Source organism: Tupaia chinensis, unplaced genomic scaffold, assembly GCF_000334495.1.
Source record: "Tupaia chinensis unplaced genomic scaffold, TupChi_1.0 Scaffold143796_1, whole genome shotgun sequence".
NCBI classification, from domain to species: domain Eukaryota; kingdom Metazoa; phylum Chordata; class Mammalia; order Scandentia; family Tupaiidae; genus Tupaia; species Tupaia belangeri.
In genome coordinates this window covers 1,769,738-1,776,852 of record NW_006203646.1, presented here as the reverse complement: position 1 = coordinate 1,776,852, position 7,115 = coordinate 1,769,738, and positions in this window count along the sequence as shown.

Here is a 7,115-nt window from a genome sequence, read left to right as displayed (position 1 = left end):
GAGCCTCTAGCCCTTGCACCGCTTCCTGCCCGCCCTCCTCTCTCGTCCAGAAGGAAAGCTTCTTCTCACCTTCACGGAGCTTCGAGGTGGCCTCTTGGCAACCCGCCGGCTTGCTCCGGGATCGCAGGCACCGCGGCGCCACCTGCGCCCACCACAAGCGCGGGCGGGATGGCCCCAGAAAGTTCTGCCTTCCGTGTGCACTGCTCTGGTTTTCCAGAGGTCGCTTCCACCTGTTTTCGCCTCCACTGTCCTGAGATAATGGGATAAATTTCCAAACGGAACATTCACACGAAAGCTCCAGAAAAGCACTCCTGGTTACCCACCAGTCCCTAATTCTAGAGGAGCTCAGAAAGTCACTGTAGTTATTACGCTCCTGCAAAGTATTTTTCTACGCCTTGCACTAGAGGAAAATCGGTCTTTTTGCAGCTTCCCAAGGTTGGAAAGAAAGCATTGTCTTTTTAATTCATTTGGTTGAGTTCAGAAAGACTGGAGTGGGCACAACTTTGGGCTGTCTCGATTTTTTTTGTTTGTTTGCTTTTGCCAGATTCCTCCAACTCTGGGATCCTTCATGTGTAAAGCAGGAATAAATGTTGCACCATCCTGCTGGAGAGACTTTGTCACTAGATGAGATGTTGCATGAAAAGATATAATCACCATGCCTGATATAAACAGTAACTACTGTCAGAGTCACACTCTCGTTTCTAACTGGTTTCTTTCAAGGAAAGATAAATCTGGCAAAAATGTTTTAAAGTAATCGTCAGATCTTGAAAACCAGTTATAATGTCAATCTACTCATAAAAGTATAAAATACTTAGGAATTAAACTTAGTAAATGTGCAGGTTCTTAAGAAATTACAAAAATTAGGGGCCGGCAGGTGGCGTGGTGGATATTTCTAACATTCAAATGGAAGAATATACGGGAGAAAAACTGAGAAATTCGTATTTTAAAGATGGGGAATAGCTTGTATTACCAAATCTTAAAGCATATTACAAAGCTATAATTAAGAGTGTGGTTTTGACACAAGAGTGGCTACATCACACATCAGTGGAACAGTTGAAAACCTAAAAATGTTCAGTATACCTATTTTTTTTTTTGAGAGATTTTTGCTATAGGGCGCATGCGCTCACCAGACAGATGGAGAGAGACAGAGAGACAGAAAGCGAGAAATCACCCCCCAGGGGGGATGGTCACGCTGCAATCCCTTCTCCTCCATTCTCCTCTCGGGATCTTGGGCACGCACGCACACGCAGCCGGCATGAGTTTAAGCCACCGGGTCCGAGACTTGAATCTCAGTTGACTACGCAGGAGTCCAGCCACATAGCCATTACGCTAACTGCTGGTCCCTCAGTATACCTATTCTTAAATGTTCACTGTAAGGTAAGTGCGGCATTTCGCTTTTGTGGGGAAAGGGTAAGTGGATAAATTAAGGTAGGGGTATGGCCCCATGGCCTAGTGGTTAAGAGAAACAGATCCCACATGACCCATCAACCCTCAGGCTACGGAGTCAGCCCCCAAATGCTTTTTTATTATAGTGAATTATTAGAATAGGGAACTGGTTAAATAATGATTTAACTCTTTTTTTTAAAAAAAAATTGTTTTTAAAGATTTTATAATGAGGCCAGCAGGTGTCATGGTGGTTAAAATGTCTGGACTCCCACATGGCTGACTGCGGTTCAAGTCCCAGACCTCACAGCTTGCTTTTTCACTTTCCTTTTTTCTCATTCTCTGTCTCTCTCTGGTCAACCTCAAGAAAAATAAATAAATAAAATAATGACAATGAGTAAAATTAAATAAAACAATTCTTTTAAAAAAAGATTATATAATGAACTGGGAAAATGTTTGCAATATATATTTTTAAATTATTTTATTTATTTCTTTTAGTTTGACCAGAGAGGGACAGAGAGAGAGAGAAAGTGAGAAAGGTAGCCGCTAGGTCTGGGACTCAAACTTCAGTCAGCCACATGGGAGTCCAGCGCCCTTAACCACCATGCCACCTGCTGGCCCCTGCAATATATTAAATAAAAAGATTAGAGCCAGCAGTTGGTGTGAAAGTTAAGGCAGCATGACTGCCTGTGTGATTCAAGTCCCAGACCTAGCTGCTTGGAAACACACTGGCACATGTATGTGCGTGCTCAAAATCCCCAGAGGAGAATAGAGGAGAAGGGATTGCAGTGTGTCCATTCTCCATGGAGAGTGATTTCTCACTTTCCCCTCTCTGTTTCTCTGTCTCTCTCTGACTAGTGCATGCGCCCTCTAGCAATCCCCTCTTCATTCTTCTCTTGAGATTTTGGGCAAACTTGCTCATGCACCTTGTGTGTCTCTCAAGGCATGGGTCTGGGACTCTGTGCAGTCAGCCATGAGGGATCCAGCCGCTTTACCTTCACACCACCTGCTACAATATGTTTGTTATTTATTTTTTAAACACTTATTTTATTTAACTTTATTTATTTATTTATTTATTTATTTATTTTAATTTGGCCAGAGAGGGACAGAGTGAGAGTGAGAGAGAAAAAAAGTGAGAAAGCAAGCCACCGGGTCCGGGACTTGAGTCCCATGGTTGGCTATATGGGAGTCCAGGACCCTTAACCACCATACCATCTGCCGGTCCCCGTTTTTGTTTTTGTTTTTGTTTTAAGAGATATTTTTGCTATAGGGCATGTGTGCTTGCTGGAGAGACAGAGAGACAGAAAGTAAGAAATCACACTGGGCTGGGAAGGGGGCGATGGTCATGCTGCAATCCCCACTCTTCTATTCTCCTCTCAGGATTTTGGGCATGCAACCGCACATGCCCAGCTTGAGTTTTAAGCTGCTGGGTCTGAGACTTGAACCGTGATTAATTAACTACATGGGAGTACAACAACTCAACCATTATGTCATCTGCTGGTCCCAACCTATTCCAATTTTACGTGCATTCTTATGTTTGTTAATAATTTTCTCCCAAGCCCCACCCCACCCCAGTTCACCTATGCAGCTTCTAGTATCTACCATCACTCTCTACTGCTCCGCTATCCTTGGTTTCTGCTCAGGAGTGAGGAAGCTCCGTAAATGTTAAGTAAGGACTTACAGTATTTGTCTTTAATAGCCTGGCTTATTTCACTTAGCATTATATCTTCTACGTTCATCCGGTATTTTTTCTTTCTTGATAATTTCTTTCTGCTGGGTGCACTGAAAGAAGAAAGGCTTTTATTACTCACTAATTGAAAGTCTCTTTTCCTAAACTTCATCTCTCTGTTATCGGTAATTCTGATAACTGGAGAGGGAAGCAGAAACTTGGGCTTTTCCCCAGAGGCTTTTTATTTTTTAGGTCTTTACCATAGGGCATGTATGCTCACCAGAGAGACAGAGACAGAGAGAGACAAAGAGAGGGAAAGTGAGAAATCAATCCCCCGAAGGGGTTGGTTACCCCTCAATCCAGGGCTTGAACTGTGGTTGACTATGTTGGAGTCCAGTGCTTTAACCACCATGCCATGTGCTGGCCTTTCCAGAGGCTATTTCAAGAAAATTCTACACATACTTGTCCTGCACTTCTTTGTGTATCATTCTCAGGAGCTCCTCGTTTGCCCAGCATCTCTGAAGAGTAAAAACACATTGCACCAATGATGGGTCGGGTGGTGAGTCACTGTCCACAGGTTCCCTTAGAGGCAGGCTTCCTGTACTGGGAGCAGGGGAGCAGTGCAGCTGGAGTTACTTCTCCTACCTGCTCCATCCCTCATGAAGCCAAGAAGTACTCATTCATTCACTCAGTCAAAAACAACTCTTACTAAGTGCTCGCTATGAGTCAATCACTGTGCTCTACCCACAGCCTCTAAAGCTGGCAGGTTGAGAACCACGGTTTAGAGCAAGTGCACTCTCCAACTTTCCCATGTACCAGATGAGAAAAAAATATTCTATACCCTTTTTGGTCTTCCTTAGAGAACAAATGAGTCTAATATTTCCACTGTAGGATTATTTTATCAGCTGCTCCTTTTGCACTGAACCTTCCTGCCTCTTGTCTTCATGATACAGACACTCATAGATGGTGACATGCACATGCTCTCACGCCAGTCCCAGGCCTCATTCTCTTCTCCAAAGATGGCCAGCAGGTGGCGTGTTGGTTAAAAGTACTGGATCCCCACATGGCTGACTGCAGTTCGAGTCCTGGACCTGGTGGCTTGCTTTCGCACCTTCCTTTTCTCTGCCTCTCTGTCTGGTCAAATTAAAAAATAATAACAAGGGACCAGCTGTTAATGTAATGGCTATGTTGCTAAACTCCCATGTAGCCGACCGCGGTTCGAGTCCTGGACCTGGCTAGGCGCATGTGTGTGCGTGCCCAAGATCCCAAGAGGAGAATGGAGGAGAAGGGATTGCGACGTGGCCATCCTCCCTAGGGGGTGATTTCTCGCTTTATCTCTCTCTGTCTTTCTGGCGAGCACACATGCCCTATAGCAAAAAAACCTCTTCAAAAAATAAAAAAATAAAAATAACAACAAATGGAATTAAAATAAGTATTTCTTTTTTTTTAAAAAAAGTATATATAGACGTTGATGCCTTTTTTCCCTTATGTGCATGGTAGCCCACGCTTCACATCCTTCTTTGCTTTATATTTTCCAGTTGTTGCAGCTGTGTCACTGCAGCACCCACAGGCCGCACGCAGTGATGCATGTGACCAGTCTCCTTTGCTGGACATTTACTCCTTTCTAGTCCTTTGCTGCTGTAACCACACAGCAGTGAACATCCTGAACAGGTGGGTAAGGAGATAAAGTCCTCAAACACTCAGTTTTCAGGGGGAAATTGAGACATCTACTTGGAGTAGGGTTTCCCCAGGGTCTTAATGGCTTGTATTACTCCATTTGAGACCAAAAGCATGAGGCTGGCTTGGTTTATAGGGACAGAAGGAAGACATCTGCCTTATTACCACTTTGGTTTTTAACCAAAAACCAAGCCGACCTCTTTAAATGGTTTCTAGCCATATGTTCTACATAGTCAAGAGGACATTTGCCAGATCCTTTCTAATCCTTGAGTAGAAATTCTTGAGTTATAATTCTGCAGGTTAGGTCTGAGAATCAGGCAGGAAGAATGAAACGGCAGCATGTTGCAAACAGAACTCAAACCTTTGACATTTATAAAGCTGGCCCGTAATACTTGTTATAATAGGTACAAGATACAAAAGAAATGAATGGAAAATAAGTCTTCTGAAAGCTAGAGCCAGCCAGTTCAGGCCCCAGTGTGTGACCCATGCAGCTGTATAGTACCCACTGACCGGAAGGGCCCCACGTTTGGTTTAATGCTCTGCTGTCTCCATCGTGAAATTCTTAAGAACTTTATCTTTGAACCTGTGCTTTGTTACAGTGGAACACACAGATGAGCAGAGGGGACACAGGTAATAGGTGTCTGTCGTTCTCTGCATATCGTCCGTTCCATTCACATACGGTATCCCCAAGCCTCATGAGCACAGATTCCAGACGGAGGTCAGTGAGATTCAAAGGGAGTGAAAGGATATCAAGTTATGTCTACACCTGGGTACTGGGTGGGGGCAGCACTGACAGCCCTGAGGGGCCATGGTTCCCATTTGAACCAGAACTTGCTTGGACCACAGGAACAAGGTGGTTCCAGGTTCCCAACACTGCCTTAACCAAGGATCACACACTAGGTAATTTTTTTAAAAAGAATTATTTTTATTTAACTATGTTTTATTTATTTATTTATTTTAATTTGACCAGAGAGGGACAGAGTGTGAGAAAGAGAGAAAGTAAGACAGCAAGCCGCCAGGTCCAGGATTCAAACCCTAGTCAGCCATGTGGGAATCCAGTGCCCTTAACCACCACATCACCTGCCAGCCCCCACACTGAGTGACTTAAAACTACAGAAATGCATACTCTCGTAGTTTTGGAGGCCAGAAATCTGAAATCAGATGTCAACAGGGTCACACTCCTTCTGAAGACTCTAAGGAAGAGTATTATATTTTATTTTATTTTACTTTATTTTACTTTATTTTATTTTCTCCATTCCCTAGTTTCTGGTGGTGGCCAGGAATCCTTGTTGTTCTGTGACTTGGAGTTGTATGCCTCTGAACTCTGCCTCCCTCTTCACATGAATGTTTCCCTCTTACCTTCACGTAGTTGTCTCCTTTTCCTTCTTATAATTATTTATTTTATTTAATTTATTATTATTATTATTATTATTATTATTAATTTGCTATAGGGTATGTGTGCTTACCAGAGAGAAACAGAGAGAGAAAGCAATCTGCCAGGTCAGGGATTTGAACTGTGGTTGGCCATGTGGGAGCCCAGCACCTTAACCACCCTGCCACCGGCTGGCTCCCACACAGTTCTTATAAAATACCTGCATATTGGACCAAAGGTCCACACTTCTCCAATACAGTCTTATCTTTTTTTTTTTTTTTTTTTAATGCCAGGGGGGGCAAGAAGATACAGTTTTATTTTTTTTTTTTTTTTTTTTTAATGTCAGAGAGAGACAGAAGAAGCCACCAATGGTGGCTGATCATACACAATCCTTTTTCTTCCATATCTTCATCCTGTTATGATCCTGGGCACAGGCAGGTATGTTTTTCAAGCTACTAGGACTGAAATTTGAACTGGGGTGGGCCATGTGAGATCTGGCCTCCTCTGCACAATGCGTAACTGCTGTACTGTGTGGCTGGCCCCAGTATGGCCTCATCTTAACTAATGACATCTGCAATTACTCTATTTCCAAATAATGTCATGTTCCGAGATACTGAGGATGAGGACATCCACATATCTTCTGGGGGAACACAGTTCAACCTATAGTAAGACAACAACGTTCTGACAAACATGAATGACCAAGGAATGTTGTCATATGTTTTGGGTATTGCTTCCCTGCATTAGGTAACTATGTGTTATGATATAAAAGAAAAATAGTGGGGGATGGCAGATGGCAAGGTGGCTAAAGGAGCTGGATTCCCACAGGGCTGACCGCAGTTCGAGTCCTGGACCTTGTGGCTTGCTGTTCTCTCTCTCTGTCTGGTCAAATTAAAAAATGATAATAACAAATGGAATAAAATAAATAATTATTTTTTAAAAAAGAAAGAAAAATAGCACAATCCATAGTTCTTTTTCCTTTGACTTTTCCTTTCTCACCATTAAGCCAAAGGCAGA